We start from the raw sequence: 12036 nt of genomic DNA, 5'->3' as shown, positions 1-12036 counted from the left end.
ACCATCCTCTAATTTACATATTGTTAAATAACAGTGGTAACAGTCATAAATATTAAATCAATATTACATACCATGCCCTATATATATATATATATAAATACCATTTGGTTTAATTTTATTTGTTTGCTCGTGCAAATCACTTAATATATTTACTCTATCAACCCAACAACAAGCCTACTAAAGGGGGTCAGATTTCCAGCTGAGGATGTAAACATTCCAACAAGACAAACATGGACATCCACATTCCATTCACACATTCCAATGCCCTTGAACCTGTCATCACTTAGTATGGTTCCATAAATAAATAAAAAGTTGGCAAGTTTTCAGGATAAGTGGGTAGGCAATAGATACCATCCAATTAGCCAACTAGAAACAATAACCGGTTCTCTTCCAAAACATTTATAACTTTTCTATTACTGGTTATTCAATAGGTTCTTTAGTTTGTCAGTGTCACACAATAGCTCCCATCCAATCTGAACAAATGGAACAACTTCACATACCACTGTGAGGACTGGAGAAATGTTCTGTAAACCCGAAAACTAGACTGAAAACGTACTGCACATCGATGAGGCCAACAGGAAGCTTAACTTGATTTGTGTCCGGTACATAACTTTAAATAACTTGCACGTAGCAACACACTATTTTAGTCAGAGCAGCTGACATAATACCCCTCAACCCAATTTGTGTGTGGGGTGGAAGAGAAGACAAAGCCTCCGGGCAACCTGTTGGGTAATTCTGCTCCCTGACACCATTTGGTGTTAGACAAGAGACACCGTGCATGCCTGTATAATTTACCAAAATCTTTTAACTACAGTCTTTACATTATATTGTTGTTGTGATGTAAGGCTGGGATTCATCTCCTCCACCAGCTGGTTCTCTCTTTAAATGCGGTAGAAATTGAGCCTCGGGACTAGTTTAGGCTGGGACTGGAGAGTAAATTCATTCGATGTCTTCTCCTATGAGGCAGAGCATCCAGTGATTGCAAAACGTCTTGAGTCAGAAAAATATATTTGTTCCTTTGACATTTTAGGCTCTTATAGCCTAATTAGCAGTCTATAATATCCCATGTGTGGGTTTAAATGGTATGTGTATGTATTTAAACTCATGTAGGGGATTATATTAGCCAATGCAAAAGATTTGTATAGTCATTATCCATTTACAGAGAGAATGCATTGTGGGAATCTGGAGTCATTTCACTGTTGGCTCGTTGGACATGGTCCCCCCCCCCAAAGCGTTTTTTCATCTTTGTTTTCAATGGGATATTATACCGTGCCAATCTGCATCCATAGCCAAGGAGGAGTCAGCCAATTCAGTACAAACTGAGATGTGTTACATGAGAAAACAGATATTTTCCATTCAGATGAAGGAAAATTAAGGCACAATTGTTTTTTACTTGGCTGGGGCAAATCCACTACACAGCTGATTCAAATAATCTAAGATTGATAATGAGTTGGTTATTTGAATCAGCTGTGTAGTTCTAGGATAAAAAGCTAAACGTGCACCAAGTGTGGGCCCCAGGACCGAGTTTCAGAAACCTAGATCTAAATTACCATCTGTCTGACCACCACAGACCTACAGGATATCATTAAAATAACAGTGTGTCTGTCCACCACAGACCTACAGGATATGATCTAAATTACCATCTGTCTGTCCACCACAGACCTACAGGATATCATCATTATGATTGTAGAGAGGAGACAAACCCAGCTGTGCTCTAAAGCCATCTCAAGGAGAGGGACTGCCCATAGGAGGGACAGTAGACTCTTTATGTGTTCCAAATGGCACCATATTCCCTATATGGTGCACTCTCTACTCCCATATACTCTACTGTATAACATCTCATCATAACTAGCCACTGCCAGCTCCAAGACCTCATTGCCTCCATATCATCATATCATTCCCTTGTCTGCGGTAGTAAATTCGTCCCTCTTTTGACCTTAGACAGTGATACAAATCCTTTTTTTGCCCCTCTCCCTTCCCTTCGGTCGTTTCTGGACAGCAGGTGTCTCAAGAGCTGGTGGTGCCAAGGTTAAAAGTAGCCCTGCGCAATTCATTCACATTGTGTAGCCCACATGCCTCCTAGACCTGTCAATCACTATTATAGGCTGTTTATGGTCTCACTTTGGGCTTACATTCCAATAGCTATGGAACTAAACAGGTAAAAGGAGGCTGACGATGAATATTGTTGTCACCAAGGTTTTGACCCTGTAAAAGTATTAACCGACAGGGCGAATATATGGCAAGGATTGTTTAAAACCTGAGGATATGTGGCTATGTCTGCTGTAAAATCCCTTCTACAACTCATTTACCAGCTACTAAAGTTTCATTTGTCTAAGGTCTTGAGTTTTTATGACTGTAGTCCAACAGCCAGTCAACTGAGGTTTGGGGCCTATGTGAAACAATCTTCGTGCCGTGCTTCAAATGCAAAATCCTTCAGGGATCCTCCTTCTCCCTTTATGTTTAGGAAATTGTTACACACCACATAATTGCAAGCATAAAAATAAATGGGTAAAGTTGTTATGCCAGAACTTGAGTCATTTAGTCATAGGCTCTCCAGATGAGTATACTTGCAGTCCTGAACTCATCCTGCAAAAATCAACACATGACAACACTAAGCCCATGACACAATGAAGGAAAGATAGACACAATGAAGGAAAGGTAGGCACAATGAAGGAAAGGTAGGCACAATGAAGGAAAGATAGACACAATGAAGGAAAGATAGGCACAATGAAGGAAAGATAGACACAATGAAGGACCGATAGGCACAATGAAGGAAAGGTAGGCACAATGAAGGAAAGGTAGGCACAATGAAGGAAAGGTAGGCACAATGAAGGAAAGGACCGAAAGGTAGGCACAATGAAGGAAAGGTAGACACAATGAAGGAAAGATAGACACAATGAAGGAAAGATAGGCACAATGAAGGAAAGGTAGGCACAATGAAGGAAAGGTAGGCACAATGAAGGAAAGGTAGGCACAATGAAGGAAAGATAGACACAATGAAGGAAAGATAGACACAATGAAGGAAATGAAGGAAAGATAGACACAATGAAGGAAAGGTAGGCACAATGAAGGAAAGGTAGACACAATGAAGGAAAGATAGACACAATGAAGGAAAGGTAGACACAATGAAGGAAAGATAGACACAATGAAGGAAAGATAGACACAATGAAGGAAAGGTAGGCACAATGAAGGAAAGATAGACACAATGAAGGAAAGATAGACACAATGAAGGAAAGATAGACACAATGAAGGAAAGGTAGGCACAATGAAGGAAAGATAGACACAATGAAGGAAAGATAGGCACAATGAAGGGTAACAATGAAGGAAAGATAGACACAATGAAGGAAAGGTAGGCACAATGAAGGAAAGATAGACACAATGAAGGAAAGGTAGGCACAATGAAGGAAAGATAGACACAATGAAGGAAAGATAGGCACAATGAAGGAAAGGTAGGCACAATGAAGGAAAGATAGACACAATGAAGGAAAGGTAGGCACAATGAAGGAAAGGTAGGCACAATGAAGGAAAGATAGACACAATGAAGGAAAGGTAGACACAATGAAGGAAAGATAGCACAATGAAGGAAAGATAGACACAATGAAGGAAAAGGCACAATGAAGGAAAGATAGGCACAATGAAGGAAAGATAGGCACAATGAAGGAAGGAAAGGCACAATGAAGGAAAGATAGACACAATGAAGGAAAGGTAGGCACAATGAAGGAAAGATAGGCACAATGAAGGAAAGATAGACACAATGAAGGAAAGATAGACACAATGAAGGAAAGATAGGCACAATGAAGGAAAGATAGACACAATGAAGGAAAGGTAGGCACAATGAAGGAAAGATAGACACAATGAAGGAAAGGTAGGCACAATGAAGGAAAGGTAGGCACAATGAAGGAAAGATAGGCACAATGAAGGAAAGGTAGGCACAATGAAGGAAAGATAGACACAATGAAGGAAAGATAGGCACAATGAAGGAAAGATAGGCACAATGAAGGAAAGATAGGCACAATGAAGGAAAGATAGCACAATGAAGGAAAGATAGACACAATGAAGGAAAAGACACAATGAAGGAGGTAGGCACAATGAAGGAAAGATAGACACAATGAAGGAAAGATAGGCACAATGAAGGAGCGATAGGCACAATGAAGGAAAGATAGACACAATGAAGGAAAGATAGACACAATGAAGGAAAGATAGACACAATGAAGGAAAGATAGACACAATGAAGGAAAGATAGACACAATGAAGGAAAGATAGACACAATGAAGGAAAGATAGACACAATGAAGGAAAGGTAGGCACAATGAAGGAAAGATAGACACAATGAAGGAAAGATAGACACAATGAAGGAAAGATAGACACAATGAAGGAAAGATAGGCACAATGAAGGAAAGATAGACACAATGAAGGAAAGATAGACACAATGAAGGAAAGATAGACACACAATGAAGGAAAGATAGACACAATGAAGGAAAGATAGGCACAATGAAGGAAAGATAGACACAATGAAGGAAAGATAGACACAATGAAGGAAAGGTAGGCACAATGAAGGAAAGATAGACACAATGAAGGAAAGATAGACACAATGAAGGAAAGGTAGGCACAATGAAGGAAAGGTAGGCACAATGAAGGAAAGATAGACACAATGAAGGAAAGGTAGACACAATGAAGGAAAGATAGACACAATGAAGGAAAGATAGGCACAATGAAGGAAAGGTAGGCACAATGAAGGAAAGATAGACACAATGAAGGAAAGATAGACACAATGAAGGAAAGATAGACACAATGAAGGAAAGGTAGGCACAATGAAGGAAAGGTAGACACAATGAAGGAAAGATAGACACAATGAAGGAAAGATAGGCACAATGAAGGAAAGGTAGGCACAATGAAGGAAAGATAGACACAATGAAGGAAAGATAGACACAATGAAGGAAAGATAGACACAATGAAGGAAAGGTAGGCACAATGAAGGAAAGATAGACACAATGAAGGAAAGATAGACACAATGAAGGAAAGATAGACACAATGAAGGAAAGGTAGGCACAATGAAGGAAAGATAGACACAATGAAGGAAAGGTAGGCACAATGAAGGAAAGATAGACACAATGAAGGAAAGGTAGGCACAATGAAGGAAAGATAGACACAATGAAGGAAAGATAGACACAATGAAGGAAAGGTAGGCACAATGAAGGAAAGATAGACACAATGAAGGAAAGGTAGGCACAATGAAGGAAAGGTAGGCACAATGAAGGAAAGATAGACACAATGAAGGAAAGGTAGACACAATGAAGGAAAGATAGACACAATGAAGGAAAGATAGACACAATGAAGGAAAGGTAGGCACAATGAAGGAAAGATAGGCACAATGAAGGAAAGATAGGCACAATGAAGGAAAGATAGACACAATGAAGGAAAGATAGACACAATGAAGGAAAGATAGACACAATGAAGGAAAGGTAGGCACAATGAAGGAAAGATAGGCACAATGAAGGAAAGATAGACACAATGAAGGAAAGATAGACACAATGAAGGAAAGATAGACACAATGAAGGAAAGATAGACACAATGAAGGAAAGGTAGGCACAATGAAGGAAAGATAGACACAATGAAGGAAAGGTAGGCACAATGAAGGAAAGGTAGGCACAATGAAGGAAAGGTAGGCACAATGAAGGAAAGGTAGGCACAATGAAGGAAAGATAGACACAATGAAGGAAAGGTAGGCACAATGAAGGAAAGATAGACACAATGAAGGAAAGATAGGCACAATGAAGGAAAGATAGGCACAATGAAGGAAAGATAGACACAATGAAGGAAAGATAGACACAATGAAGGAAAGGTAGGCACAATGAAGGAAAGATAGACACAATGAAGGAAAGGTAGGCACAATGAAGGAAAGGTAGGCACAATGAAGGAAAGATAGACACAATGAAGGAAAGGTAGGCACAATGAAGGAAAGATAGACACAATGAAGGAAAGATAGACACAATGAAGGAAAGATAGACACAATGAAGGAAAGATAGACACAATGAAGGAAAGATAGACACAATGAAGGAAAGGTAGGCACAATGAAGGAAAGATAGACACAATGAAGGAAAGATAGACACAATGAAGGAAAGATAGACACAATGAAGGAAAGGTAGGCACAATGAAGGAAAGATAGACACAATGAAGGAAAGATAGACACAATGAAGGAAAGATAGGCACAATGAAGGAAAGGTAGACACAATGAAGGAAAGTAGGCACAATGAAGGAAAGATAGACACAATGAAGGAAAGATAGACACAATGAAGGAAAGATAGGCACAATGAAGGAAAGATAGACACAATGAAGGAAAGATAGGCACAATGAAGGAAAGGTAGGCACAATGAAGGAAAGATAGACACAATGAAGGAAAGGTAGACACAATGAAGGAAAGATAGGCACAATGAAGGAAAGATAGACACAATGAAGGAAAGATAGACACAATGAAGGAAAGATAGACACAATGAAGGAAAGATAGACACAATGAAGGAAAGATAGACACAATGAAGGAAAGGTAGGCACAATGAAGGAAAGATAGGCACAATGAAGGAAAGATAGACACAATGAAGGAAAGATAGACACAATGAAGGAAAGATAGACACAATGAAGGAAAGATAGACACAATGAAGGAAAGACACAATGAAGGAAAGATAGACACAATGAAGGAAAGATAGACACAATGAAGGAAAGATAGACACAATGAAGGAAAGATAGACACAATGAAGGAAAGGTAGGCACAATGAAGGAAAGATAGACACAATGAAGGAAAGGTAGGCACAATGAAGGAAAGATAGACACAATGAAGGAAAGATAGACACAATGAAGGAAAGGTAGGCACAATGAAGGAAAGATAGACACAATGAAGGAAAGGTAGGCACAATGAAGGAAAGGTAGGCACAATGAAGGAAAGATAGACACAATGAAGGAAAGGTAGACACAATGAAGGAAAGATAGACACAATGAAGGAAAGATAGACACAATGAAGGAAAGATAGACACAATGAAGGAAAGGTAGGCACAATGAAGGAAAGATAGGCACAATGAAGGAAAGATAGACACAATGAAGGAAAGGTAGGCACAATGAAGGAAAGATAGGCACAATGAAGGAAAGATAGACACAATGAAGGAAAGATAGACACAATGAAGGAAAGGTAGACACAATGAAGGAAAGATAGACACAATGAAGGAAAGGTAGGCACAATGAAGGAAAGGTAGGCACAATGAAGGAAAGATAGGCACAATGAAGGAAAGATAGGCACAATGAAGGAAAGATAGACACAATGAAGGAAAGATAGACACAATGAAGGAAAGGTAGGCACAATGAAGGAAAGGTAGGCACAATGAAGGAAAGATAGGCACAATGAAGGAAAGATAGACACAATGAAGGAAAGATAGACACAATGAAGGAAAGATAGACACAATGAAGGAAAGATAGACACAATGAAGGAAAGGTAGGCACAATGAAGGAAAGATAGGCACAATGAAGGAAAGATAGACACAATGAAGGAAAGATAGACACAATGAAGGAAAGGTAGACACAATGAAGGAAAGATAGACACAATGAAGGACCGATAGACACAATGAAGGAAAGATAGACACAATGAAGGAAAGATAGACACAATGAAGGAAAGATAGACACAATGAAGGAAAGATAGACACAATGAAGGAAAGATAGACACAATGAAGGACAGATAGACACAATGAAGGAAAGATAGACACAATGAAGGACCGATAGACACAATGAAGGAAAGATAGACACAATGAAGGAAAGATAGACACAATGAAGGACAGATAGACACAATGAAGGACCGATAGACACAATGAAGGAAAGGTAGGCACAATGAAGGAAAGATAGACACAATGAAGGAAAGATAGACACAATGAAGGAAAGATAGACACAATGAAGGAAAGATAGACACAATGAAGGAAAGATAGACACAATGAAGGAAAGATAGACACAATGAAGGAAAGATAGACACAATGAAGGAAAGATAGACACAATGAAGGAAAGATAGACACAATGAAGGAAAGATATAGGCACAATGAAGGAAAGATAGACACAATGAAGGAAAGATAGACACAATGAAGGAAAGATAGACACAATGAAGGAAAGATAGACACAATGAAGGAAAGATAGACACAATGAAGGAAAGATAGACACAATGAAGGAAAGATAGGCACAATGAAGGAAAGATAGGCACAATGAAGGAAAGATAGACACAATGAAGGAAAGATAGACACAATGAAGGAAAGATAGACACAATGAAGGAAAGATAGACACAATGAAGGAAAGATAGACACAATGAAGGAAAGATAGACACAATGAAGGAAAGATAGACACAATGAAGGAAAGATAGACACAATGAAGGAAAGATATAGGCACAATGAAGGAAAGATAGACACAATGAAGGAAAGATAGACACAATGAAGGAAAGATAGACACAATGAAGGAAAGATAGACACAATGAAGGAAAGATAGACACAATGAAGGAAAGATAGACACAATGAAGGAAAGATAGACACAATGAAGGAAAGATAGACACAATGAAGGAAAGATAGACACAATGAAGGAAAGATAGACACAATGAAGGAAAGATAGGCACAATGAAGGAAAGATAGGCACAATGAAGGAAAGATAGACACAATGAAGGAAAGATAGACACAATGAAGGAAAGATAGACACAATGAAGGAAAGATAGACACAATGAAGGAAAGATAGACACAATGAAGGAAAGATAGACACAATGAAGGAAAGATAGACACAATGAAGGAAAGATAGACACAATGAAGGAAAGATAGACACAATGAAGGAAAGATAGACACAATGAAGGAAAGATAGACACAATGAAGGAAAGATAGACACAATGAAGGAAAGATAGACACAATGAAGGAAAGATAGACACAATGAAGGAAAGATAGACACAATGAAGGAAAGATAGACACAATGAAGGAAAGATAGACACAATGAAGGAAAGATAGACACAATGAAGGAAAGATAGACACAATGAAGGAAAGATAGACACAATGAAGGAAAGATAGACACAATGAAGGAAAGATCAGGAAACAACAAATAATAATACAAATAATAAAATAAAATCAATTCAAGGGTTTAATTAGACTTTTTATCAAATGAAACACTCGTGTGGTTTCATCAGTGTGATTCCCAGTTTACTGCATTCCCATTGAAGGAATGTCATTTTAAGAGCAGTGAGTGGCTGGCTGGCCACCATAACCTTAAACAACACTGAAAAAGAACCACATGTTTAGTCAGTCCCTGTCTCTATGTTCAAGTCTTGATCATTGCCCTTTACTTCCATAGGAGACCGGAGGTACTGTAGATATCCTGTAGGAACAGAACGGCTGCTGCTGCAGTGCTGACGTGAACCATGTTGTGCTGTGACCCATTTCCTGCTCCTCCTGGCTGAGAGCTGTCCACAATAGAACCCTATTCCTTATATAGTTCACTACTTTGGACCAGGGCCCATAGGGCACTATGTAGGAAAACAGGGTGACATTTGTGACGCAACCTATGTGGCTCTAGTTGTGCAGAAAGACAAGTTTGAGGGTAATTCTGCTGCTTACTCAGGCCTCATTGACCCCAACACCCCCTGCACCTCCTCCTTACTCAGGCCTCATTGACCCCAAACCCCTGCACCTCCTCCTTACTCAGGCCTCATTGACCCAAAACCCCTGCACCTCCTGCTTACTCAGGCCTTATTGACCCCAACCCCCTGCTCCTCCTCCTTACTCAGGCCTCATTGACCCCAACCCCCTGCTCCTCCTCCTTACTCAGGCCTCATTGACCCCAAACCCCTGCACCTCCTCCTTACCCAGGCCTCATTGACCCCAAACCCCTGCACCTCCTCCTTACTCAGGCCTCATTGACCCCAACCTCCTGCACCTACTCCTTACTCAGGCTCAAGACCCCAAACCCCTGCTCCTCCTCCTTGCTCAGGCCTCATTGACCCCAACCCCTGCTCCTCCTCCCTCAGGCCACATTGACCCCAACCCCTGCTCCTCCTCCTTGCTCAGGCCTCATTGACCCCAACCCCTGCTCCTCCTCCTTACTCAGGCCTCATTGCCCCCCCCGCCTAACTCCCCCTGTCCCTCTTAACCTGGGGAGAACTGTGCATTATGTCTAAGTGAAAACAACGTATCAAAAAGAAAACGCCTTAGTTTGTTGGTGGTAATATTACCTCCGCTCTGAATTGGTCACTTGATAAAAACACATTTTATTTCCACATAGGGTCATTTCAGGCGGCAGGTAGCCTGGTGGTTAGAGCGTTGGGCCAGTAACCCGTAAATGTTGCTAGATCGAATCCCCGAGCTGACAAGGTAACAATCTGTCGTTCTGTCCCTGAACAAGGCAGTTAACGCACTGTCCCTAGGCCGTCGTTGTAGTTAATAATTTGTTCTTTAACTGACTTGCCTTGTTAAATGATAGTTTATTTAGATATATGTTGTTTAAATCCTCAACCGCTTAAAAGGAATGCATCCATTCACTCCATAGTGGAACACTGTATCAACCTAGCATGAAATGTACATTCAATTGAGAGAAATAAATATAAACAAATCCATAAGGAAATTACATACATTCCATTACTTAACAAGGAAAGATGTTGACTATATTTCAGCATTTTACACAGGTATTAATCAAATATAATAACCTACACCTCTTTAGATAATGTTGATGAGGTAAGGTTTACATCAATGTCGTATCTTTCTTTTATATGGTCGACACACAAGTACAAAGGGCATTACAGAATGCTCCCATTGGATGTCCATTAAATCATTGTTATGGCTGTTATTCTATCAAACTATATATATTTTTAAACATTTAAATAATTGGTTTAAGACAAGCATACTAAATATCACATAAGATCAGTTTAAAATCACAGGTTAGCAAAGCACGTAATAATAGTAAGAAATCCTGAAAACAGAAAAGAAGACTCACCTCGAGTCAGCAGAAGAAGAGAAAGTAAAACTAAGACCAGGAAGTCCCCTATGGGGGTGGAATACAAACCACTTCCTGGTTCTAGTCTGCCATGTGCTTGATAAAAACCAAACTGAAAACAGGCTGTATACAGCACATGCTGTTAGTTATATTTACTGTATTATCCTTCTGTAGCTCAGTTGGTAGAGCATGGTGCTTGTAACGCCAGGGTAGTGGGTTCGATCCCCGGGACCACCCATACGTAGAATGTATGCACACATGACTGTAAGTCGCTTTGGATAAAAGCGTCTGCTAAATGGCATATATTATTATATTTTTATATATTATTATTATCATCTTTAGTTATGCAGTAAAGATGGTGCCGGAGAAGAAGGCAGATGTTTTACATGTCCCCATCCGATTGTGTTTTTTTTTTTGTAACTTATTTTTAAACTTATTTTTTACTTATTTTTTACTTATTTTGTACATAATGTTACCGCTACCGTCTCTTCCGACCAGACATAACCTCTGGACATCAGGACTGCTGTTACTCACCACGGACTGGCAGAATCCTTTTCCCCCCCTTTAATGAGTCTGACGAGCCCGACGCAAACAATATACTGCTTTCTCGGGAACAGGCCCAGATCCCCGTGATTTGCGTGAAGAGGAGGCGGAGAAAAAGGGGCCAGACGGCGGGCTGCCTTCTGAGAATTGGTAGTCGATCAAATAAACCCCCAATTTCCTTCCATTCTGCAAGCAAATGTGCAATCTTTAGAAAATAACATCGATGGCCTACGCGGAAGATTAAACTAGCAACGGGACATTCAAAACTGTAATATCTTATACTTATCTTAGAGTTATGGCTGAATGATGACAATTTAACATCCAGCTTGCGGGTTATATCCTGTACCGGCAGGACAGAACAGTGGTATCTGGTAAAACAAGGGGTGGCGGACTGTATTTTGGTAAATAACAGCTGGTGCACGATATTTAAGGAAGTCTCGAGCTATTGCTCGCCTGAGGTAGAGTATCTTATGATAAGCTGTAGACCACACTATCTACCTAGAGAGTTTTCATC

This window comes from Oncorhynchus gorbuscha, linkage group LG24 (genome assembly GCF_021184085.1).
Source record: "Oncorhynchus gorbuscha isolate QuinsamMale2020 ecotype Even-year linkage group LG24, OgorEven_v1.0, whole genome shotgun sequence".
Classification (NCBI taxonomy): domain Eukaryota; kingdom Metazoa; phylum Chordata; class Actinopteri; order Salmoniformes; family Salmonidae; genus Oncorhynchus; species Oncorhynchus gorbuscha.
The sequence above is the reverse complement of the archived record's forward strand: the minus strand, read 5'-3'. Positions refer to the sequence as shown.